Source organism: Stenella coeruleoalba, assembly GCF_951394435.1.
Source record: "Stenella coeruleoalba genome assembly, chromosome: 10".
Lineage (NCBI taxonomy): Eukaryota > Metazoa > Chordata > Mammalia > Artiodactyla > Delphinidae > Stenella > Stenella coeruleoalba.
The window spans coordinates 17,186,297-17,212,797 of record NC_137156.1 but is presented as its reverse complement, the minus strand read 5'-3'; the positions used below and the strand labels follow the sequence as shown (position 1 = coordinate 17,212,797).

General features: G+C 41.6%; 1 protein-coding gene across 1 annotated transcript in view; it reads right to left on the bottom strand.

Annotated features, from left to right (window-relative positions):
• LOC307193308 (uncharacterized protein) overlaps positions 1 to 26,501 on the bottom strand; it is a 1,334,119-nt gene that overhangs the window by 1,228,963 nt on the left and 78,655 nt on the right. The window contains exon 4 of the mRNA XM_079935107.1: positions 9,819 to 9,862. The gene's annotated coding sequence lies outside the window, so the exon portion shown is untranslated. The remainder of the gene's footprint in view (positions 1 to 9,818; positions 9,863 to 26,501) is intronic.

Sequence of the window (26,501 nt, the reverse complement as noted above, 5' to 3'; positions counted from 1 at the left end):
TAGCACTTTTAGGTTACTGAGTCTTGCCAGAAAGAAGTGATAAATTATCACTTAATTCACATTGAGGAGTTCCTATTTAAGAGTGTCTGAACTTCTGTTATTTTGGAAAGCAAATTATCCTGACTCATTTGTTTTTCAACTCTGAATTGTCTTTTGGGCTGGCTTTGTTTTGGTTTTGATTCCTCTTGGCGCAGTGGTTAAGAATCCACGGGCCAATGCAGGGGACACGCGTTCGATCCCTGGTCTGGGAACATTCCACATGCCGCAGACAACTAAGCCCAGGCGCCACAACTACTGAGCCTGCACTCTAGAGCCCGCGAGCCACAACTACTGAGCCCATGCGCCGAGCCCACAGTCCACAACAAGAAGCCACCGCAATGAGAACCCCACACACTGCAGCAAAGAGTAGCCCCCACCCGCCACAACTAGAGAAAGCCCGCGCAGCAATGAAGACCCAACGCAGCCAAAAATAAATAAATCTATAAAGAAAAAAATCATTAAGTACCCATCAAGTGCACAGGCCTGCAGGGAATAAAAGTTTGAAAGTAGGTTTCTTACCCTTGAGGAAGATATAATACATGGTAGGGTTGTCTTAAAGTAAGCACACATGCAATGTGTGGATTAATCAGCAGCTGTCAGTAGCTAGGACTGGGGAGAGGGTGTGACTATTAAAAAGTAGCAGAAGGGAGCTCCTTTGTGGTAAGGGAACAATTAGTTCTGTACCTTGACTGTGGTGGTGGTTATTTGAATATATTGTATGTACAAGGATGATAAAATCTCATAGAAATATATACCCCCCCAACAAAAAAATGCATATAAAAACTGCATATAAAAATATGCATGTAAAATCAAATAAGGTGTCTACCTGAGTTAATACTGATGCCAGTTTCCTGCTTTTGATAGCTTACTACAGTCATGTAAAATTACCACTGGGGGAAGCTGGGTGAAGGGCACAATGGGAACTCCACACTGTTACAATTTCTTGAGTCAAGCTATACAAAAATAAAGTAGCACTTCTTTATAGTAGAATGAGGAAGCTCCCTATAAACTGATATGCAAAGTCCTCTAAGATGAATAGTTAAGTGAAAAGAGGACGGTATTGCACAATGTGTGTAACATGCTACCTTTTGTAAAAGGGCCCTTGTGGAGCATACAGGGACTATGGAAGGATAAGAAACGAACAGCGGCTTCTGATGGGGCTTGAAAAGGAAGAACTTGATGAGGCACAAAGATGGGTGCTTTGTCTACTTTTTGGGTTTTTGAACCATTCAGATTTATTATTCAAAACAATAAATCAAAAGACAAAAATTAAAAATAATTGATAGGGGCTTCCATGATGGCACAGTGGTTGGGAGTCCGCCTGCCGATGCGGGGGGCACGGGTTCGTGCCCCGGTCCGGGAAGATCCCACGTGCCGCGGAGCGCCTGGGCCCATGAGCCATGGCTGCTGAGCCTGCGCGTCCGGAGCCTGTGCTCCGCGGCGGGAGAGGCCACGGCAGTGAGAGGCCCGCGTACCGCAAAAAAATAATAATAATTGATAGTATCAATATAAAAACCTGTATGCCATTAAATTGTTCTTTACTGAACAATTTACATGTATTATTTTTAATCCTCAAAACAAGAACGAAAGTGGCTGAGGTTTTCTTTTTGCTTTTGTTTTTTTAATAGGGTAAAACCAAGACTCAAGAGTAGTTTTTTAAACTTTTGCCTAAGCCTATGGTCTTTACACTATAATCAATTCGCTATTAAAGGTTTGCTAAACGTGCCATGCTGCTTGTCTCAGTGCCCTTGTACATGGCTTTTCCTCTGCCTGACACCACTCACCCCGCCCCCACCCTACTTTGTCTGCCTGGAAAACTCCTCTTCAACCTTCAAAACCAAGCTCCCACCCAGTTGTTTTCTCCTACCCTCTTTCCTCAAGAGGATGAAGAAGTCTCTTCTTCCTTCTGTATCTCATAGATTAAGCATACCTTAAAACTAACAATTATTCCTTGTCTGTCTTTAAAGCCCTGGCATCTAGCAAAATTCCTGGCAACTCTGTTGCTCAGTGAATGTTCCTTCAGCTGTAAAGAACTCTTTAAACCTCACCATGAGCATTAAGAATTAAGACCTCTCATTAAAAAGACTCATCACTTGCTAACAGATGTAAATAAAGGTACACAGATATATTTAAACGAAAGTGGCTACAAGTACTTTTGAAACCCCCAATATCTTCTATTAAGAGAAATCTCTTTATAAATGGACCTAAGTAGGTATTCCTTACAAACTCTTTAATACCAAATTTCTGAGTGAGGCTGATTCCTAATACATATTCCTGGTAATTTCTTTGCCAAATATGAATTCATAGTGAAGTAATAACACCTTTTACAAAAATAAACTCCTTCTCAATATTCCTAAGCATGGTCTTTTTGAATATCGTTTTCTATGAAATGTTTTCTATGAATATCGTTTTCTGTTTCACCTTTAAAAGTGAAATAAAGGTCACTATGTTCAGTAGAAACCTTGGTTCTTTGGTGTTGAACCTCTAAACTACTCTAGGACCATTTAACATGGCATGAGTTTCCAGACAGACCCACACAACTTCTAGCTTTACAAGCTGTGATTCTCCTTGAAAAGAATTGGTCCTCCAGAGACTGTTGTTCACAGGGCTAATAAGTTAGATCAGCTGTAAAGTATCAGGTCAGCACAGCATGGAGGCCAAAGATACAAGGTCTGAAGTCAGATGCCTGGGTTCGAGTCTTACTCTGCCAATTTCTGTGTTCTCAGTCAAGTCAACTTGTGTCTCACTTTCCTCATTTGTAAAATGAAGTTATGCTGGTATCAGATACATTGAGATGTTGTGAAGATCAAATAAGTTATAACACATATAGAGCTTAGAACAATGCCCAACATATGCCAAGCACTGAATAAATGTTAGCTAGTATAATAGCTAGTATAATAGTTATTACTAGTTATATAACTATATAACTAGTTATATAACTTATATAACGTATATAACTAGTATATAACTAGTTATATACTAGTTATATAACTAGTATAATAGTTAGCTAGTATAAATGTTAGCTAGTATAATAATATAGCTCTGACATATGGTTCGTGCTCAATAAATAGTATTAACTACACGAAGGAGCTTGTCTCTGTCTAGTTAAGCTTAAGGTATCGGAAAGAATTCTCAAGGTTGTTCTAGAAAATAGAGAAGACACTGAAAACACCAAGAATGTGAGGGTAGGATATGTATCTTCAGGTGTTCCATGCCAGCAGTATGAGCTATTACTCTACATTCCAAGAGGGAAGCCAGACTCTCCTCTAGAGAAGGAGACACACATCCCAAACCCTGGATTGTCTTCTGCTCGGAGGATTTTGGTTAATCACAGGATGTTTATTTTGCAAGTCACTTTTACAGTTTGATTTTTCCAGATGCTATGCAGCAACATACCTTTTAATGAAGATGCTAAAACACAGCTCTTTACAATAAATCCAATTTTTTTTTTAAAGTCTCTTGCAATGGGTCTTTATCAATGAAAATGGCTCACAATACCTAGTCAGGTGTATTCCAAAAGGGTTTTCATTGCCTTGTGTTTACCTGTCCCATATGCTTTTGGGGACCTTCATAACTCAGACTCAACATACTAATTCCAATTATGCTACATAGAAGGCTTTCTTTATTATAAACAATATGAAGTCACTAAGTTAGTACCAAAACCAGCATCAGCATTAAGCTGGAAAGACATTTCTTATGGGGAAGCAATTCAAAGATACTGAGGAACTCAAACAGATATTTATACACCCGTGTCCTTAGTAGCATTATTCACAAAAGCCAAGAGGTTTAAAAACGCTCTTATCCCATTGACAAATGGGAAGACAAAGTGTGGTACATACATAAAATGGAATATTAGCCAGTCTTAAGAAGGAAGGAAATTCTGACCCATGTTACAGCATGGATGAGTCTCGACAACATTCTGCTAAGGGAAATAAGCCAGTCACAAAAAGACAAATACTGTGCGATACCTCCACTCATGAGGTCACTAGAATAGTCAGATTCATGAAAACAAAGCAGAATGGTGATTGCCAAGGTCTGGGGGAGGTCGGCATGGGGAGTTAAGTGTCTAACGGGTAAAAGCCGTTTCAGTTTAAGATGAAAAAGTTCTGAAGACGGATGCCAGTTATGGTTGCACAACTATATGAGTACTTAATCTCACTCAACTGTACACATAACATGGTTGAAATGGTAAATTTTATGTATATTTTACCACAAAAAAACCTATCTATATTATTGAGCTCCTGCAATACATACAAAGGAAAAGGAGCAGGTAGTGAACATGGACTAAAGAAACAGTTCATCTAGGTAATTCTGAGCAAGACAGACCCTAAGGAGTGATCAACACTGCCTTGTCTTTTAAAAAGGCTCCCATTTCCTTTGTTTCAGCTAAAAAGACTTCACTCTAACATGAAAGAGTAAAAATTAACCTCCAAAAAAATTAAAGGGAAAAATATTCAAACTCTACTTGTATTTCAAGTCTCAGTTATATAACCCACAAGTTTTGTTGGGTAACTCTGGTATCTTCAGCAGAGCAGCAATAGTAAAAATTACAGGATCCAAAGCTACCATCTCAAAATGGCACTTGAGCCATCCATAATCTTTACTGTCAAAGCAAAGCATAATAAATTTCACTTAGGTTCATCCCATTAAGATTTAACATTGTTATCCTTTTTAAGTGAAAATACATTTAATTAGACCATAGGGATGAAGAAGCAGTCTGGTTCTGCCACTTCAGTATCCGTTTCTCAGGTCGTATGGACATGATATGAACATGGATAGAACTACCTGCTTCATTTTGTCTTTCTTTCTCTTTACCCTTCCCTGCAGCCTTCCTTATTGAAATGTTCTACTACCTTGCTACCATAGAGCTTTTAAGGGGACAGAGCTCTTTGGAAGTGAGGAGGATACATTCCTCCCACATCCCTCATGACACACCTTCAGTGACAGATGTTTCAAAAAAGAGCCCTTCTGTAATGAATCCTGAGAAGTCAGCCTGCTGCAGATCTGACCATCTATTTCTTCTGAAACACTAAATTTATGCTAACTGGGCAAAATGTCTTTCTCCCTAGAAAAGGAGAAAAACATACATTGTTAATTTGACCTCAGGATTGACAATAAATAGAAAATGAATGATTTCATGAGCAGAAAGATGGACTGAACAGCTGACAGTCCTGTACTGATTTTGATAAAGCAGATGTCTTACTAAGGAGGTTATATTTTTGTAAGAAATAGAAAACAGGAGGTAGTGTGATATGATTGCTGCATTTGGGGAGTGCTAGAAACCAGGATGATCAAAATCAGCTCATGGGAAGTCTCTAACAGGTCTCTAATTCAATTCATGTGTCTGCATGAAACATTATCTCTACTTGGTAGAGTCAACCCCTGGGCATTTGTGTACTCATCTGATTTAGTATGATCTGGAAGGATAAACACAAAGTTTCAATAAATTTGAATTATTTTTCTGATTCTTCAAAGGTAAGTTATTTATTTCATTCAGATAAGTTCTGCTGGAATTAAAAACAGGTGGCATATGAATATCCAGTGACACTGGCAGCGAGTCTGCATATCAACAGAAAACAGAAATTTTCTAATCACATCAATCATATATTGTAACCACATGAAAATTACCCCTTTCAATTGCTTAGTGAGAAACATTATTTAAAAGGTCTAAGAATCATCATCAGGGCCAACACCTCCATACCCTGCAGTGTGTAGTGATGAGTGCACAGAACGGTTGGGGAAATACAAAAATGTTTATTTTCCTAAAAGGCACGTTAAATAGTCAACTGTGACCAATCAAGTTTTAAACGTCTGCTGTCAATTAAGAATAAATTCCTGAATTGATTAAATTTTTCTCCCATTGTGAACAATGAAATTGGGTCTTTATTTCTGCCACATCTGCCATCAGCAAGGAGAAGGGCATGAAATCAAATAAGCACTGGCGTCAAGGAAAGCTTACCTCCTCCACATATTTTTACTGGAGAAAAAATTTGTTTTCCAGTAAGATATTTCATTTAAAAAAAAAATCTGTTTCTACTCAAGGCTAGAGTTCTATTTATTTTTAAAATGAGGCACAGAAACCTCCCAAGTGCAACTCAGATTTACATCTGGCTAATCCTCCAAATGTGACCAAGTTCATGCTGTTTATTGCTAATGAGTTCTGTGATTTTTGGGTAACACGTGTGAGAGATAGCAAATTAACTACCGCTAGTCAGCAGCAAGCGGACAAGAGATGTCTTGGGAAGCTAGTGTGAGCAAACCCTGCAAGTCAATTTCTAATCGCACTTGCCAGAAATTTGGTGGGGGGAGGTGACAAACCCTGCCAAAAAAAAAAAAAAAAAATTCAGTGGTAGAACTTGTTTCCCTTTCCTTTTTCCATGGAATATTTCAACACTCAACCAACAAACACAGCTCAGTCTTTCCTTTCGGTTAACTTTGGGACTGCAGGGAAGGAATGCCTCACACTCCAAAATGTGTATCAGTACCTCTGACTTCCTTCCCTGGAGCTCTATCCACTCACACAAAGAGAACCACAGAGGTGATAGAGGATGTCATTTACATGCAGTAGAAACAGTGTCCTCCAACACACCTACAGATGAGTGGACAAAGTTTAGTCAAGTTCCCTGGCCTAGAACAACCTGGCCAAAAATACTGTGCAACAGATGAGCACCAGGTGAAAACAAAAACAAAAAAGTGAAAGACTGGCGGAAGAACACTTCCCCAAATCAAGTCGCTAATAGCTTAAGACCCACAGTTTGAAAAGCACTTACTCATCTGAGGGGTAGGACTCCTGAAAGTGTCCTCTTGCAGGATCCTTTACCTTCCTTCTCATCTGAGTCCCAAACCAAACCTGTCTTCACTAGTGGTGCTGAACCAGGACTGCGATTAGAATCACATGGAGAGCCTTCAAACCAAGGTGGTGCTGAGACCCTTTGCAGTCACCTCCCTCCACCTCTACCCCCACCTCAGTTGAAACTGGAATCTCTTGAAGTCAGGCCAGGGGACCAGTGTTTCTTAAAAGCCTCCCAGGTGGCTCCACTACACAATCAGTAGATGAGAGCCACAACTTTAGAAATATGTTCTTTACAATACCATCCAGTTTCTCTCCCAAATCCACTCAAAGACATTAGAGCTCCAATTCCACCCAGGCTGTCCTGTTCCAGAAAGTTCTGGTCATTCCTTCCACCGCCTGCGAGCACTCTGCACTTCCTAACGTGGGAGCAGGCTGAGTTTGAAGCTCTCCACAGCTAGAGGTGGGAGCAGGCTTGGGACCCGTCCCAGGAGGCGAGGAAACGCCGGACGCCATCTTGGGGAATAAAAAGCAAAAGCTTGGGGAGTAGGAGGTATAAACTATTGGGTACAACACAGGCTCAAGGCTGTATTGTACAATAAGGGAATAGACAATGTTATAATAACTAGATGGAAAGTAACCTTTAAAAATTGTATATATTTTTTAATTTAATAAAATACAATAAAAACGAAACGCAAAACTCCCATTTCTCTCTGCTCACACAGCACTTCTGGTGCCAAATGTGTGGGGGTTTTCCACACCAAGCAACTTTCCAATTCTCAACGGACACGGAGTGGGTGTCCTATAACTTAATTCAATTCTGACACTAACTGCTCGAAGTTAACACAGACCTCGCTAGCTAAGGGCTCAGGCCCGCAAGGCAGTTCGGTCCCCACTGCAGACGCCAATTCCAAGTCCAGGTTGTGGCCTGGGCTTCTGACCCACCAGCTATAAATCAGGGGTTCGCACGACCCCTCCCTCAGGTTCCACAATTTACTATAACAGCTCACACTGCTCAGGAAAACAGTTCACTTACCAGACTACTAGTTTATTATCAAGGGTACAACCCAGGAACAGTCAGCCAAATAGAAGAAATGCACAGGGCAAGGCGTGAGGCCTCCACGCTCTCTCCAGGACGCCAACCTCCCAACGCCTCCACGTACAGAACCCACCGACTCACCAAACCCCGCCTTATAGGGCTTTTAAGGGCGGTCTCCTTACGTAAGCGTAAGCACGTAAGCAGGTGAGCACGACTGATTGCATCATTGGCCACAGCTGAGGAACTCAACCTCCAGCCCCACTCGCCTTCCGGGAGGTCAGAGGGCGGGGCTAAGAGTGACAATTCCCTAATTAGAAGGTTGGTTCCCCTGGCAACCCGCCTCCATATTTAGGGGCTTTCCAAAATCACCTCATTAACATAAACTCCCCAGCGGCTGAAAGCAGCTTGTTCTGAATAACAAAACACAGTCTTGGGCTTCCTCGGTGGCGCAGTGGTTGAGAGTCCGCCTGCCGATGCAGGATACAGGGGTTCGTGCCCCGGTCGGGGAGGATCCCACGTGCCGCTGAGCGACTACGCCCGTGAGCCATGACCGCTGAGCCTGCGCGTCCGGAGCCTGTGCTCCGCAACGGGAGAGGCCACAGCAGTGAGAGGCCCGCGTACCGCAAAAAAAAAAAAAGATCGTCTTCTCACCTTCACCACTCCAGAGCTGTTTCAGGTTATTTGGGCAAAAACCAAATATTAGAACAAAAGATGCTCCTATTGCTCATGTCTTCGGAACTTACAGGGCGTTTAGGAGCTCTGGCTAGGAGACCAAAAAATGTATTTGCTATTATATCACAGCAATCCAGGTGTAAGTATACCATCTTAGGTATTCTGAGGGTCTCAGGATATGTTGCTGTGTTAAACACAAAGACAAATTAAAGCTGAGTAGAGAGCATACATTTTTTATTTTCCTTGGGCCAGTGGTTCTAACTCTACCAAATATTAGAATCACCTGGAGGGTTTGTTAAAACACCCCACCAACAAAGTTTCTGATCCAGACCTTCCGGGTAGAGTCCAACTATTTGCACTTCTAACAAATTCCCTGGTGATGCTAATGACACTGGTCTCACTACACTTCTGGCACGTCCAAATGCTCGAACTACCAAAGATTGGTTTTTGTTTTTATTTTTTTATTTTTCCCCCAGTTTTATTGAGATAATTAACATACAGCCCTGTATAAGTTTAACATGTACAGTATAATGATTTGACTTACATATATTGTGAAATGATTACCACAATAAGTTTACTTACCATCCAGTTAACACCCATCATCTCATATAGGTACCCCAAAAATAAAGAGAGAAAATATTTTTCCCTTGTGATGATAAGTCTTTGGGATCTACCTCAACAACTGTCAACTATACCAGACAGCAGTGGGAACTACAGCCCTCCTGTACTGCCTTACATCCCTAAGAGATTTGTTTTTCCAGTATCTGTCTCTCTAATAATATTGAACATTGACTAGAGATTTTATGAAAGGAATTATTGTTAACTATTGTTTTAGGTGTGAAAATAGTGTTGTATTTATGTTTTAAAAAACAAAAAGTTCAAAAAAAAACAAACAAAAAGTTCTTATCTTTAAGAGATACGTATTGAAGAAAAAATCTTTTTTTTTTAAATATTACAGTTAGAGTTGACATCCACCCTGCACCCAGCCACACTCCTCATGGGCAACCCTTGTCCTGAAGGCAGGATTTACCATCCCCATGCATGTTTTATGTCATAACAGCGTGCATGGATGAATGTATAAAAATAAAACCAAAAATGTGATAGACTAAAAGCATAAAAATGAAACTTAAACAAAGGAAAGCAAAATGGAGAACAGACAAGGGAACGGTGGCCCTTAGGATCTTTGGGGCGGCCCAGAAATGAGCAAGGGACAAGCGGTAACCACTGAGGGAGTTAGGGATTTGTCTGGAAATCTTCCCCATCCAGGAAGTCTCTTACCTGACCATGGTGGGCGCTGACACTTCTGTAGTCACCTGAGAGTACTAGGAGAGAAAAGGAAACTGAGTCAAAAGTTGTCAAAGGAAGGAGCACACAGCAGAGTAAGGTTTCAGAACACAGTTTTGTCTACCTTGAAGGTACCTAGAGGAAAATCTGAAAAGCTGATTATTTCTTAAACTGTAGCCCTAAGACCAGCCTTGGACTTGACTGCTCTGGAGGTGTGCCAGGGACACACTCAGAGTGCTAAGCCCTCCTCCTACCTTGAGTAAAACTGGAAGCATCCAGCGAGGCACGGTTTTAGCACCAGCTCTGCTAGTCCTGCGCTAAAGCACTGCAAGCACGTCACTCCCCCTCTCTGGGTCCAGACTTCATTATCTGGAAAACGAAGGGGTTTTAGATGTTCTCCAGAGTGACTCCCAAATCTGACAGTACAAAGCTACACTGGAAAAGACTAGTCCTGGGATGTAATCAGAAGAAAAGAAGGGAGCTAATGGCAGTATACAGGCTAGACCCTAGATAGTCCTTTTCTATAGCTTACTTCATTTAACCTCTAAAACCCTTTAGTAAGGGTAGTCTTGATAGCAACAGAAGGCTGTGGCTGAGAGTGTGCGGGAACGTGCCCAAGGTCACAGATCCAGCAGTAGCAAAGCCATAGATCAAAACCAGGAGCTGGCTGACCCCAAAGGGGAAGTTCTTCCCACCACACCCTTGGTGATTTACCGAATGTCAGCGTGTTAACTGGTAGCATCACATCAAAGCCACCATGAACTCTGACTCCAGGACTTAAAGAGACACGCAAGATGACATCAAGGGTTAGGTTTGTCTTCTGTGCCAGACTTATCTTTTCAAAATATCTGATATTTTGTAAAAATGCTCTTGACTATAAAATGATTGCCCAATAGAATGCCCAGGAAAATTAGCTTATATTTCTAATGTTTTTACTTAAAAATCTGTATTTTCCTTTCTCTAATATCCCTCATTTAACAGGAAAACAGTTTCTACCAGTAGGTTATGTCTGGGTACAACAAGGAAGAAGCTTGGAGGTTTTGAGCTTGCTTAAAATTTTTAGAGGCAACATCCCCAAATTACTTTTCTCAGCACCTTTTTCCAAAAGCAAAGTTCTTGGCAAGTCATGAAAGATTCAGCTATTTCACATCGTGGCTATTTTTTTTAAGGAGCAATAATTTTCCAGGGATTAGAAATATGACACTCCTATTAGGCCAAGGCAGTGAAGCAGCTTCAGTGGGTGAATGCATTGCAGAAAGCAACTGTCTGGCTCTCTGGGTTCAAGGTCATTCTTCCTTCCTTATAGGGATTCACATAATTGGCTACGCACATTCATCCAGTGAATCAGGTGGCAAGGCAACCTATTAGATAGACCAGGGGTCTGATGTAGGACACAGCTGCTCTGCTCCTTCCAGGCTCAAAATAATTCAGCACTATCAACCTTCCCCATTACATACAATTAATTTTATAAATAGATAAATAGATATGTATAACTGAATCACTTTGCTGTACACTTTGCTAACACAACATTGTAAATCAACTGTACTTCAATTTTAAAAATAAATAAATAAGCTTTTTAAAATTTTTCAAATATTCTGAAATGAGAAAAAGAAGTATGGAGAAATAAAATGGCCGAAACACACCACACACAGCAGAAAATACCAAATGTGCACAAGATACGAGCTTCCCCGAGTGCTCATTGACTCCGAGGTGCTAATAAGGGAGTTCTGCAAAGCCTGCACTAAAAAGTACCCTACATTTAGCCAGCCCTAACCCCAGTCCAAACTCTTCTCCCATACCACAGCAGGTGGGCCTTACTAATTGGAACATGCAGATCACGTGGCCTGGAAGGTTTGGGCACCACACACCACCAGAGAGCCCTGAATTACACACACACACACACACACACACACACACACACACACACATACACACACACCCCCACTCAGATTTTTAGTTCTTACGAAATCTAAATATGCACAATAAATGTAGTTTTAAAACTGAAAGGATGTGTTTGTATGATGGTTTAAAAAAAAAAAGTGAAGATGGTTTTCGTAAGCACAGATTTCCCCATCAGACTGGTGGTAATGACCCAAGATGGAAACAACAAAGATGCCTGGTGAAAAGGGACCCTCTAATCACATTAGCTTGTAGTTCTAAAGGAAGATGGTTGCTCTGAATTTCCCTTTATACAAAGCAACTTCAAAAAAATTCCTATTTTCTTAGTCCATCTTTATGTAGGAAAGTCTGCGTGCCTTTGAAGCCTCAACACTAAACAAACAAGAGTTTTTACAAGTCCTGTCTGACCACCCAGGGAGAATCAAATAGTATTTTTTCTCCAGTAGGCCACCCCAGGATACCACGAATAACAAGGAAAAGGAGGAATTCATCTTGTAACCAGGATGTATTTGTCTAGTGCCGTTATTACACTGTTTTAATCTAAATATTTTGGTATATTTTTCACTAGCAAAGCCAAAGGACATCTAATTATTATTCGTCTATCTAGGTAGAAGTTTTGAATAGCAGAAAATAGGTTAAAAGCGAGGGAACAGCAGAGAGGAGGAAGATTAAGGAATTTTCTTCTCAAAATCCCAAGAATCGAGCAGGGATTTTTAAAGTGCTAATGTTCAGAAGGGCAGGATGGTGGAGCCAGGGCCTGGGTGTTCCTTAGGACAGAAACCCTGGGATTAAAACTCTCAAGGGCTTAGACTGCAGGAAGCATTTGGGGAGGGAGTTTCTTCGGCATCACACTAAAGAGCTTAGTTGCATGAAAGTATTTTAGAGTCACAGAAAGGTCTTACCGTCATAAACATCTTAAAATGTACTCCTTTAATCATGTCCCATCCCTGCACAGAGCCTCCATGTGGGCCAAATAAAGACCAGATCCTGTAGCCAGACACTAGGGAGCCTCTCCTACCTGACCCCAAACTGTCTTCCCGGGCTTGGTTTCTACTACTACCCCGAGGCTCACGGTGCTCCAGGCCCCCTGCCGTCCCTGCTGTTCCTCCTGTGTGCAGGCACTTCCACCCAGCCATGCCGATGGGGATGGTCTTTTATTCACCTGAAATGCCCAGCTGTCCTCATCTCTCTACTGACTCAACCTTCAAGACAGAAGGATGAAACCAGGGTTAAAAGCCCTCCTCCTGGATCACAGCTCTGCCTCTAAACAGCCCCGGTGGCTTTGGACAAGTGACTTCATCTCATTCCCCGCCTCAGTTTCTTCATCTGCTAAATGGGGATGATAAAGGCTATCTCATTGTGAACTTTAAGTGAAACCAGGATGATAATCAACACATGCTCATCAACTTAGTGTTACTTCCCCCCCTCAAACTAAATGCCCCCATCCCCTTAACCCCCAAGCCTTCCTTAACACCTGCAGCCAAAAATAATCTCTCCCGTCTCTAAAGTCCCCTCCCAATTTAACTCAGCTGTGCTGGGTTTCCCCCGCCCACCCCCCCGCCCTCTAACTGCATTATCACTACCCCTCTAATGTCAGCACACCTACCACACCGTGTGCTTTCTGGGGGAGGCAGGACCCTGGTTTAATTCATGTTTGTATTCGTTCCACTGTCTTACATATAATCGAATTATAAGAAGCTCAGGATTCTAGAATTAACAAGACCCTTTAAATGATCTAGACAAAATGATCTAGTTTTCTTATTCTATAGAATAAGAAAGTTCAGAAGACTGAACTTCCCTGGTGGTCCAGTGGTTAAGACTCCACGCTTCCAATGCAGAGGACATGAGTTCGATCCCTGGTCTGGGAACTAAGATCCCACATGCTGCGCGGTGCGGCCAAAAAAAGAAAACCGAATAACCACACCATTGGTGAAGTGACAGAACCTCTTCCTATGTGACAAACTCGAATGGGTGGATGGATGAATGGATGGGCAAATGAACATAGGGACAGACCAACCAGCCATCAGCTACAGCTTTCAAGATATTGTCAGCAATTCAAACCCGAGGGGATAGTGAGCCAACCCACCATATAATAACCCCCTCATCACTCAGGCTTTCTTCATCTACCAAAAAGGTTTAAATGCCATCCATTTCTTTAAAAGTCTTTATGGGGCTTCCCTGGTGGCCGCAGTGGTTGGGAGTCCGCCTGCCGATGCAGGGGATGCGGGTTCGTGCCCTGGTTCGGGGGGGATCCCGCATGCCGCGGAGCGGCTGGGCCCGTGGGCCATGGACGCTGGGCCTGCGCGTCCGGAGCCTGTGCTCCGCGGCGGGAGAGGCCGCAGCGATGAGAGGCCCGCGTACCGCAAAAAAAAAAAAAAAAAGTGGAAAAAGTCTTTATGATATACAGACCAAGAAGATTCACCATGCCAGAGGACTTGAGGTCATCGTATTCCTCATCAACAGCAGGGTCTCTTAGTTAATTTACAATCTGACTGTATTCAAAACTTTTCCGGTAAACAGCAGCCCGCCCACCACCTGACGTACCTGACTCATGCCACGACTGTTGCTGAAAGCCCATCCCATGTTGCCAGTCACAAGCTCGTTCCCACAGGAAGGCCACAGACGGACCGTCCCTGGGAAGAGCTCAGAACGCAATGTCATTTCTTGCTCCTCGCCTCCATTCTGCCGCCTCCATCTGTCCCTCCATTTATTCAGTGACGTGCAGTCCCGGCACGATAAACCCCATCCCAGAGATAATGAGAGGAATTATGCAAAGGCAGATTGCAAAGCACTTGGCAAACCCTTAAGTCTGAAGGTTTTGGATAGAGGAGCCCATTCCCCTTCACTCTGTAAGGTTCAGGAAACACAGCAGTCCTCTCAGATGGCAGGAAGCTCTGAACTAAGACCTGGGGCATAGGAAGAATTTTCCGGAATGCCTCCCCAAGAAGCCAAGTGACTGACAGGAAGCAGCCTCGGGAAACATTCTGTAGTGTTGCTGCACCATATTTTAAAATGCCCACCTCTCTCCATACCTCTTAGAGCTTTTAAACGGACTGGTTGTGCAATGTGGGGAATGGACCAAGTAGAAAATATTTGGTGTAGGATGGCTGGGACCGGAGTTAAGATGTGGAAAGCAAGTTCAGAGCAACTGAAGATAACACACAAAGCAAACTGCCATAGCACTGAGCTATCACTGTCCTTTCCCTTGTAGGGTTGTGGCTACTCCAGGAGCGTGTGAGGCAACTCAAGGAGGCCTTCCGTGTTGCACAGGATCTGTCTGAGAGAATGATGATGGTGGTCCAAATGTCAGAAGATGTCTGTGGACACTCCACCTAACCCCGCACTACTGGTGACACCCCTATCCCCACACTCTGCTTTATTTCTTTATGGTATTTATTGTTACCTGACATTAAATCGTATCTCTTTTTATTTTCACCATTGCCAGTCTCCCCTGCCAAAACATAAGCTTCTTTAGGGCTTGACTCTGTTTTCTTCACGTCGATATTCCCCATACTTAGAAGAGCATCTGACGCAAAATAGGTGGTGAATGAATATCTCTTAAATGAATAATTGAGATCCACTTCCCAGATCAGAAACCTATTCGCGTAGACCCATGGTTACTAAGTTACCAACAACAATGGTTTCTCTCTCCCAATACAATAGTATTGGGTTTAATGTAACACCCACTTTGACCCTGGCCTCTCTCTACTAATACCTGAGGAAAGTCAGCAATAAACCCAGAGAATGAAAGAGGTGCTTCTAGTAATTCTACTGGGATAGCAGGTGTTCAATGGGAGTGTCGGACAAGCCAGAGTGTAGAGTCACTTTAACCCTAAAGCAAAACCAGACCTGAGGAGGGACACCATTGACCGTGGTTACTGGACTATTCCAGATGCAAAGGGCACAACTTGTTTCTTGGAACAAATGGGCCTACAACGGATGGATGTCATCCCGCCTCTGGCAGTGAGGAAACCACGAGGGGTGACATTTTTTTCCTGTGGCCACAAGGGCCCCACTGCCATCCAGAGTGTAGTACAAAGTTAGAGTTGCCCTAAGGAAGACTACACCGGGGACAGAGGCAAAAATCAGTTTGGAGGGCTTCATTTTAGAAGAAAATGTGCTTATTGACCAATATATAGCATAAAAAGTTCTCACTGGGGCTTCCCTGGTGGCGCAGTGGTTGGGAGTCCGCCTGCCGATGCAGGGGACGCGGGTTCGCGCCCCGGTCCGGGAGGATCCCACATGCCGCGGAGCGGCTGGACCCGTGAGCCATGGCCGCTGAGCCTGCGCGTCCGGAGGAGCCTGTGCTCCGCAACGGGAGAGCCCCGCGTACCGCAAAAAAAAAAAAAAAAAAAAAAAAAAAGTTCTCACTGAACAGAGCTCTATGATTCCAATAAAAAAGAACATTTTAAAAATAAAAATACAGGGCTTCCCTGGTGGCGCAGTGGTTAAGAGTCCTCCTGCCGATGCAGGGGACACGGGTTCGTGACCTGGTCCGGGAAGATCCCACATGCCGCGGAGCGGCTAGGCCCGTGAGCCACGGCCGCTGAGCCTGTGCGTCCGGAGCCTGTGCTCCGCAACGGGAGAGGCCACAACAGTGAGAGGCCCGCGTATGGAAAAATAAAATAAAAATAAATAAATTAAAAAAAATACATATTTAAAATCACAGTAATTTGTGCATGCAAAATCTCTTTTAAAAGTATAACAAACTATATACTTTGTGTATATTTTCTTCCTTCTATTATGAATCATCTTTTCTGCAAAAACTAGAATTAGGGTAACTATTGACAGCAACATACAGGTTTTTCAGGATTTTCAATTCGAAATTACTGTAACTTTTCACAAGCATATGTGTGCAGAGTAGAATTTCAGCTCAGTTGCAATATACTACCTGAGAGAAATTTTTCTTCATTGTTCTTGCTACTTCAAGAATAACTCAACAATGAAACCACCACATACTGGATTCTCCTATCTTCTCCCCCAAACTGAGAAATTTTTCTCAACAAAATTGCTTTAAATGAATACAGTTTAAACAATAATAAACCGCAATACTGCTGAGGTTTGGCCCATTGATATGCTTTTCCACTAAATGGGTAAGAAAATGCAATATGCACGTGAGAAAATGTTGTAGGTTTTCCCCTTCTGTCCATAAGCAAGCCTCAGCTTCCTCACACACGAAAATGCTGATGTGAGGTCCTTCTACCTCCCCTGAAATGGTCTCTATATGCGTGAAGGAAAAGAATGGTATCTTAACAGCCTAGAAGAGAAGCAGGCACTAAAGAAGTAGTTGAGGAAGGAAGAAACTAAAAGGGGAAGGAAAGGAAGGGAGTTGGGACTGACCTAAAAGGCTGAGCAGGGTAGGGAGACAGCAAAGCCAAGACAGGATTCTGCCACAGATGACCTTTCGCCCTCTAATCACAGTGTACATCTCAGACACCTTCAAACCAGGGACCAGTTTCCTAGCAGAAGGCCAGAACACTCCTTGAAGATCAGTTGAGCCATTTTTCCTTTTTCTTCAAGAACAGCAGTAGCGTCTGCCAAAATACGTCCTCGACCTGCCCATCCATCTTTCCCCTCCCCCTCTCTGAGCTCTCCTCTATCCATCATGCTAAACAAACCCCTCTGCTCCTCACTCTCGTCCCGGTTTCAATCATCATCAACAACAACAAAGACATGTGCGAGGGCTTGTGGACATGTGGCCCCGTGCCAAACACTGAACAAACAAACGGAAGTTAACAGACTCGCTCCCATCTTTGAGGAGCTTACCGAAGAGAATATTGTTGGGTTTTACAAATTTTACCACCAGAAAAAACTCTGGGTCCATGCCCTATTAACAGCAGGTCTGTGGCTTTGGGTGCAAAGGGTAGCATGTTTTATAAGGCCCTGTAAATCAAAGTGAGTTCTCTCCCACCCAAGCTCTGTCTGCCCATATAAGCACAAAGTGGATGTCTAAACCATGAAAGCAACTCTTTTCGAGGAATGGCTTCCTTTCTTCTTTTTCCAATGCGCTGGATTTGTTGTTGCAATCCTGAAACAGCACGATCTTGTTCAGGACACAGCCAGCCAGGGCTCAGTGAATGTCTGAACCATGTCTTATTTGCACACATTATGTAATTATATCCCAAGATGTTTATGCTGGACACATCGCTCAGAAAAATGTTCAGGTGCAAAAAAAAAAAGGGTTAAATGGAAAACAGAAAGGAGGCACAATGATTTCTGCTTTTCGAGAGCAGAGGAGTCTTCCTCTCAGTAAATGCATATGTTAAAAGTTGTTTTTTTCCTCCAGACGTTTCTATTCTCATGTTTTAAAGAAGCATAAGCTCTGAATGATCTTAGTCCAGAAAATAAAAATTTCTGGGATTTTCTTATAGGGAAGTTCAAATTGTAGAAGAACATTTGATATTTTCAGTTTTCCTGGAGATCGGAAGGACTTTCAGAATAATGCATTTTTTCCTCAACAAAGGGCATCTGCAGAGCTTAGCCTGCTGAAAAGAATCATTCTGACAGTCTTAATGTATTCTTTTCAGGAAAGCCCTGCTCAGAGAATTCCACAGAAAAATAACATCAGTACCCCAGGAAAGCATCCATCTAAATCATTATAGCTTCTTGTAAATAGATGAGGCCAGAGGATTTTCAATATATTTGAGGTATTAGATTGAGAGGGGAATAGGAGTGATCATCTTGAATATTACATATTTTTCACTTTCTCCTGATGGACCAATATTAAAACAAATATTTGAATGATTTGCCAGTCTTTCAAAGAACATCTCACAGGAAAGCCCACTTTCAGAATCCTGCTGGAAGACAAAAATATCCCTAAGGTAGGAAATATAGAGTTACATCACCATTGCATTGGAGATGTACTGGAGAACAATAACCCCAATACCAAGAAATGTTATAGCACAATATTAATAGAACAAGCCCCCTTACATCCACGGCTCAGACTATTTTGCAAACACTCCTTCTTGTTGGGATGATACTACCAGGGCATGAGAATAAGAGGAATTTTCATGACTTGTCTCAGGTCACTGGTCAGCTGGAGTGGTAGACAAGATGTAAATACTTGATTGTGGCCTGCTGACCTAAAAACATCAACCACATACCTTTCAAGTAATAATCTAAAGAATCCTAATTCCAAGCCATTTTCAAGGAGACCCATATTAGTCCTTCCATTAAATTCTGATTTTGCCCCTTTTTCTCTATTTCCATTACCACCCACCATAGTACAGGTAAGGCATAGGATTACAGGAAAGTTCCTAAGTGGTCTCCCTGGCTGGAACCAATCTCTCTCTGTCTCTGTCTCGCTCTCGCTCTCTTTCTTACATCCCTGGAGTACAGAATAGAAAGCAAAGCTTCCTCAAACACTGGTTTTACCATATCCTGCCCCAGAACAGGAAGCAAGTTCCCCATTGCCTATCAGAATATGTAAAGTTCTCAACCATCAATCTCATTCCTCACCACTCACCCGATGCAGAGAAATCTCCAGTTCTCCCCCTGCTTCCCCTGACATGTTTATTCACCCTTCAGTTCTGGGCCACCACACTTTCTACTCAACTAGGTTTCCTCAATACACACCCAGTGATCAAGCTATCAGAATGGAAGAGCATCTTGGAGCCCACTTGGTCCAACCCGGCCGACCTCTCCACACAGCTGACCATACAGACATCCAACTTCTCCTTCACGCTTTCAGGGGTGATGGAGTCACTGCTCTGAAAAACGGTGCCCTGTCAGACATTTTAATTGTAAAAAAAACCCTTATTTGAACTGAATTCTTGTATGTTCACTGGTACATACTGGGGAAAGATGACAAGGGTTTGGGGCAGTGCTGACCAGCTTGAGGACTCTAGGCTCAGGCCTCTGCCCAGGATTGTGTAGCGTGGATGGGTAGCACGCCTATAACCCCTGCATGGTAGCCACATGGGAAGATCTACACTAATAGTATTGGTTACTCTTTTAAAATCTGGCACCCCAAATTGAACACATTCTGCACAGACCATGTCAAATCCAATTTATTTCATCAAGCTCTCCCCCAATAACTAAAGCCCACACTCATTTTTCCTCTTCCTGATTACTAAGTGCAAAATTTCCGCTTGAACTGAACTTGATATTTGACATCATGACTTTTGACTCTATTTACTTTAGGATTTTCCTAAATGAGCATCTTATTTCATGTGTGTCAGATTGACTTTCCCAAAATGACTACAACTTCATTAGGGGCTAGGTATCGTTGTCATCATCGTTATACCTACAAGTACACCCTACAGGTCTGGCCACATATTAGGGCCTCCCAAAAACATCTGCAGAACTGATTCTGCAGCCTCTGAACGGGAAAGCTATGACTTAGAGGCTATGGTCTGATTCAAAAGATATAAACCTCACCTGAAGAGGAAGTTTATCATTCTGCCTGTTTATTCAGGCAGAATCTAAACAATGACACAGACTTTCAGACTGGAAAACTTAGTACAAATAAACGCTTCCAGACAGGTCCAGATTGGGAAGGAGGGCTGTGGAATTCCTTCTCCTATCTGGGTTATTAGGCCCAGATACTCATCACTCGAGTTATAAAGACTATTTAAATGATGTTGCATAGCTTTATTTAAAGCTACGTTTGCTTTCAGATTAGACTTTAACATTTAATAAATTTCCCATCAGAATATGGTAAGAGTGGAGAGTATTTTGATTTAAGCTTCATTTTAAGTATGAAACTAAAGCTGTGCTAGTTAAAACAGGCTCTAGTTGTAATTCGGCCTCCCAGGAAAGTCAGGACTCTTGGATTCCCCTAATCCGCTTCCTGTAGGGCTGAAAGGCCTGGGAATTGAGTGAATTTACATACTCTTCCTTGACCACAAAGCTAAGTCACAGGGTCCTAGCCAAACTCTTGTCTCACTCCTGTGGATTCGAGCTGACTTGTCCCTGCATGGCTCAGCTCAGAATTCACCTTGGAGAGAGTGAACTTTAAGGTAAGAATCCTGCCACAGAAATAGAGGCAACACCTTCCTTTCCTGGAGAGGAGCCCTAACTCTCTTTTTCCTCCTCTCCCACCTCAAAAGCCCGTACACTTGAAACTCTGATAGATTAATGGGAAGTCGGCACTGGTCCCTCTGGACTTGATCCATTTTTAAGTGAGCTCTGAGAACTTGGACACTTGACAGATCCTAGAAGGATGAAATATGAGGAGAGAAAAGGAAGTTTGACACATGCAGAGAATATGATCTCTGGGGCTGGAGAGAAGCTAAGAGAGGGGAAATATTAAGACAGGATGCAGAATACAAACAATTGACTGATAACACCACTGAAGAAGAAAGACTGGCTTCTCCGTTAAAGTTTGAAAGTTGAGCAGTTAATATGAACTTGTAACTTTATGCAAAAAATTCTTGTGGCTCAGGGCAGGCGAAGGACTTTAGTGATGCCCTTGAATTCATCTTCACATTCACTCTTCTTGTCCGGTCTGTGCAAGGCAGGTGGAGTAAGAGGGGAAAAGTGATTTTATGTGGATGGTGAAAGATAAGGTAAAAATAACTGCACTGCAAAACAGATTGTTTGCCATTCTTACCTTTATGAATCCCAAGGAAGAATAAAAGTGATAATTTTTATCACTAGGATAGGGGCAAAGCAGGCCTGGGACACATTTTCAATGCAGATCTTCAGGGGGAAATTAAATCCCAGCTCTGTTTCTCTCTCTGAAAATGGCATTTCCATACAAATCTATTCTGTTCATTAAAAGCCAACATCATTCTGAAGCACCACCGATTCATGAGTTTGGCCAGTACTGAGGGATCTATTTATTTTAATTCTACAGCAGTACCTTTAAAACTCTGAAGGTTAGGTGGTTGGGAACACCAAAAACTAACCATTTAGTCCACATTTATATAAGCAGCAAACAACTGGTAAAGAAAACGAAAATCTACATTCTAGTCTATACGAATACCCTTTTTTTAAATCCAGTAAATAAGACGACTTGAAGAACTGAAAATAATATCAGATTAACACCTAATTCAGTGCAGGACACTTAGTAGGTACTTGGTAAGTTATCAATGAGTGAACAACCGGTTTCTTTAAAACATCAGAATTTATTAAATAAAAACAACAAAGGGAAGATTGCCTTCTCATGGGCAAAGAATGTTGAAAAGAGAAATCAAAATTATATTACCACTGAAATCTCCCATAAGACCATGACCAAAGGAAATGAGAACCTAAAAGAAGTAATAAAAACATTTCATGATTCACAGTACTTATGCTGCATCTCTTTCAAATTAACTGATTCTATAATCAGTTGCATCATCCCTATGAAATGAACATAACTCAGAACAATAAAAAGACATTGTGTGAGCTAAACCAAGATTGTTATGAGGCCAAAGTTCTTTTGAGACAATGTACAGGTAGATGTTAGTGCTATAAGATAATATGAAGAGAAATGCTTTCAATCGGGCTGCCTTAGCATGAACTGTTAACCATACAGGGTTTTTCTGAGGAGTGTGCGGAATTCTCAAATTTTCTCCACTCCCAACCATGACTAAGATGAGCTCTATCTTCTTGTACTTCCACAATCTGGTTTGGATGAGTATTGTCTATGGGCATGGTTTATAATTTTTCATTATTTTCTAGAGGTTTCCTATTTCACAAATGTATCTTGGTACAGATATCATTCTACAGTTAGAAATAAACCAATCTCTTCTAAATTACTTAGCTATCAATCCATGGAAATATCGCTGTTTGGGTAAGCACTTTATAGTTTTCTCAAGTTCCTCTATTTAAAAGAAATTAAATTTTTATCGTCTCACGACCCATTTTAATTTTTTTTAAAGAATGGGAGTCATGTTGGATAAGGTTGCATTGTCCTGTTCAGTGATGTCAAATAAAATGCAGCCAAGTAGACTCTAGACAAAAGTATCAGACTTCACCTGAGTTTTAAACAAAAAAGAACCCTCTCCTACCACAATCATTCAAAGGGTAAGATTAATTCTGTATCTCTCTGGAAGGCTTTATTTCTCAAATTACAAAAGTGTCTATCTTCGGTAAACTCCTAAATAGATCATACATACCGCATTTCCTTCTCAGCGATGTTTGTATTTCATCTCCCAATAAATCCATTTTGTTAAAACACTGATTTATTTCAACTTTGCAGCCAAAATTAAAGACATAACATGTTGTTCTTTGTTGCGTGAAAAACAACCTTCAAATTAATTTCACGTAATGATGTTTACATAGATGTGAAGAGATGAATTTGAAATGTTCGATCCACATAGGTAAAATAAAATAAATTAGGATCATTATAATCAGGCAGACCAAAACATCGAGGTGTTCAAAGTGAGGGAAGAAAGCAAGGATGGAAGATTCTGTGAAAACAGGACCAGGTCTTGTACCAAACCTTACAGAAGAGTGGTTCCAGTGCTACCTACGATAAAACAGCAAGATAAGTCTTAAATAGAAGGTGCATGGTGGGCGGGCTTCTGCAAATCTTCAGGACACCCAAACATATGCATGAGGCTAGGGAGGGAGGTGGTCCCTCCAGGAATAGGGAGGGCAGTTGGGGAGCAAAAGCCCCACCATGACTGAATATGCAAGAGGAAGGGCAATGGAATAATCAAAAGCAGAGAGCGCCTTAAAAAGAATGGAGGCCAGCCCACGCTGAAGACTTTCTTGCAGTCCATAGAATGCTTTGTCTTGTCTCTGTGTGTGGACCCGTAAAGAATGAATGTATTTTGTCCTTTAGGGGTGATTTTAACTTCAGATTTTCTATTTGAAAATGTTATATCTAATTCATATACACAGACCACCCACCCCCCAGGGCTTGTGGAATTCTTTAAATAAATCAAATAAATCAAATATTAACTGCCTTCCCTAACTCTAATTTAAGTGTGAGAACTGATAAGTTTTCCTGCACTTTTTTAAAGGAAACTCCTTGAAGAAATTATGATACATTCATTCTGTTCCATCCAATACTGCCATGCCATTCATAAGAATAAGGACGATCTAGTTGTTTGGGCTCAGAAAGCTGATCACAGTATATGAACACGTGGGCGGAAACGCAAGCAGCGCAAGAAGAGGCATGACCACCCACATACACCAGGGTAGCTTACCTGGGAAGTAGGTACAAAACATTTAAAGGATGAATGAATGAATGAATGAATGATAAATGCTCTAAGTGGCTGCTTTATAAATTGAACAGCTGGTTCTCATGTGAACAAAACCTTCACAGACAAGTTTAACCTGCTCAGCAGGTGTAAGAGTCCATTGCTTTTTTAATTGGCAAAAAGAATCTTCTCCAGTTTTTACTTATTCTACTGATTGCAATGACAAAAGTGAACAGCTAGGCTTTTTTGTGTTTCTTTTTTTCCCTTTCTGGCCCCTCTACACTCTAATTCTTGGGCAAATTTCCTATACAGACTAATTTTCAAAACTCGTGGGAAGAATTTATTCAGACCAGCACATTCAAGGAAAAAACCGACAAGAATTTAGTCTTGCTTCTTTCTAGGGATTTAAAATAGTCCTGGTCCCCTGGCCCAGAAGAACTCAAAAATCGCAGTTTTACGTCATTTCTATTGCAGGCCCTAAAGCAATCCAGAGGAGAAAAGGAAAATAAATAACATCTAACTGGGTTCTGCTGAGCTGGGATGAGAATACAGATGGACAACCCTTATTTCTCTTATCATCAATCACATCTGGCAGCATGGCTAATAAGATAAATTGTCACAAAATAGCAAAAGTGTTTCCCTTCAATAAAGGTGCTGGCTATGAACAAATAAAATATTTACAGGGTCTTAAAAATGCATGTTATGCCTATTTCTGCTCTCTTAGGAGGCAACAATTTTGAGACACTTATTCTTCATTATCAGAACAATAAGCACACCCATCTGAACAACTAACACACAATCCTTCGCCAATATTTAGTGAATAAATTATGCTGGGTCGTTTTACATTAGAATTATGCCAACATCATTGATCATTTCTTCTTTATTTCACTCTCTCTTTCATTAAAATAAATACAATTTTACTTAGAAAAACTTTTAGCTCCAATGTTTACCTCTCTTCTTGGAGGTATTTTATTTTAAAACAAGCCCTTTCTTATACGAAACTGAACTCTGCAGGAATCCATGGTTTTAGGACTAGCTCCCTTCTAGCTATTCTGAATCCCACTCATCCTTCCAGACCAGCTAAAATCATGCCTTACTCCCTAACAATGCACCCTCACCCAGAGCACACTTTTGGGGAAATTCCTCCAACGCTGTTGTTCTCTACTATGAACTCTTTTATCCGTAACTTCAACACTTCAAATATCCCAGAATTGTCTCTCCATTGGACTCTAGTTTCCATAGTTCCTGGAGGGAGCAACTATGGCGTACTTTTTTCCTTTCTCTCTTTTCCACACATCATCAGGCATTCAGCCAACCTTCTTGAATGAATGATTGAATGAAAAAAGTGAATGATCACAATCCATCCCTTTTGAAAATGAGCTTTGGAATTAACCACCTACATGTTGAGGTGATTCTCCTGCAGATGTTCTAATGTCCCCTTAAATTATCCAGCTGATTAAAAGGAGCAATGACTAGAATGTTAAAAGAACAGTAAACACAAAAGATAGTTCTATGGTGCATCTTAATATAGTACATTTGGAAACATGACTTAATGAAGTACAATCCAGTAACCCTGGTGCCATAAGGCAGGCTTTTGGTTTTGTATTTTTAAGAGTTTCACGGTTGGAGGTAATGCCACTTAATGCAATACATATTTGACTATGTAGAAAAAACTATACATCTCTTGAAAGTATCACGAGAAGTCCCAAACAGAGACATTTGACCCAATCAGATGAGGAGCTGCTTTGATTTTCCCTGGCTTGAGTGAGGCTACTGTGTTTCAGAGCTTCCCAACAAGTGGCCACGTGATGTTCACACGTATGCTTCCATATTGATCTCTTCAGCCCTGTGTTGGCTGGACAGAGCCTGGGTGGCCAGAGCCCTCAGAACAGCTGGAACCCCTGGACCAGGCATCTTTGGCCACATGCAACCTTATCTATTGGTTCCTGAGTGTGCGCCTTACAAATATTTTATGTGCCATGATGTGGAAAAGCATGAGAAGCAACCAAAGTGACTCTCCTACTTTGCCACTGAGTTGCTGAGTAGCAACCCCTTGCTGCCTTGGCACAGATGGCCAAAGTAATCAAAGCCTGCTGTAATATGAAACAAAAACTCTACAGATATTCCCCAAGATAGAGAAACACAGAGAGAAGGAAAGATAATGGGATGAGAATTTGGCAGTATTTTGCATGACAAGTGTATTTGTTGTGGGAAAAATAAATATTATTATAACAGCCGATCCCAGAGCCTCTTGGGGAGGAAACTGCCTTTATTTAGGAAAATATATTTATGAGCCACTTGAGGGCAAGGGAGACAGGAGAGAAAGGAGATAGTGTAGCTAACCTCTTGATGTAAAAATATTATGGAAATTTGAGAGAGAGAGAGAAAGAAGAATCAGCAATTTGCAGAATCCCAGAGTCCATGGAGAAAGGATGGCCAGTAAGATATTGAAGAACAGGGATGTTTATTATAAGTTTTGAATTACTGGTATTGCTGTGATTCTAAAACCCCTTTCATTAAAGTCTCTACATTCATAATGCATTGTGTGATTTTTTTTTTTTTTTTTAAATCATGGAAAGGAGTCTGAGGCTTTGAGTTTGTGCAGAGGGAAGAGAAAGGGACAGCCATAGAGGGGTACATATGAGTGAGATTAAGGATTCAGTTGGAAAAGGAGCTAAAAACAAGAAATGGCCAAAAGAGCCCT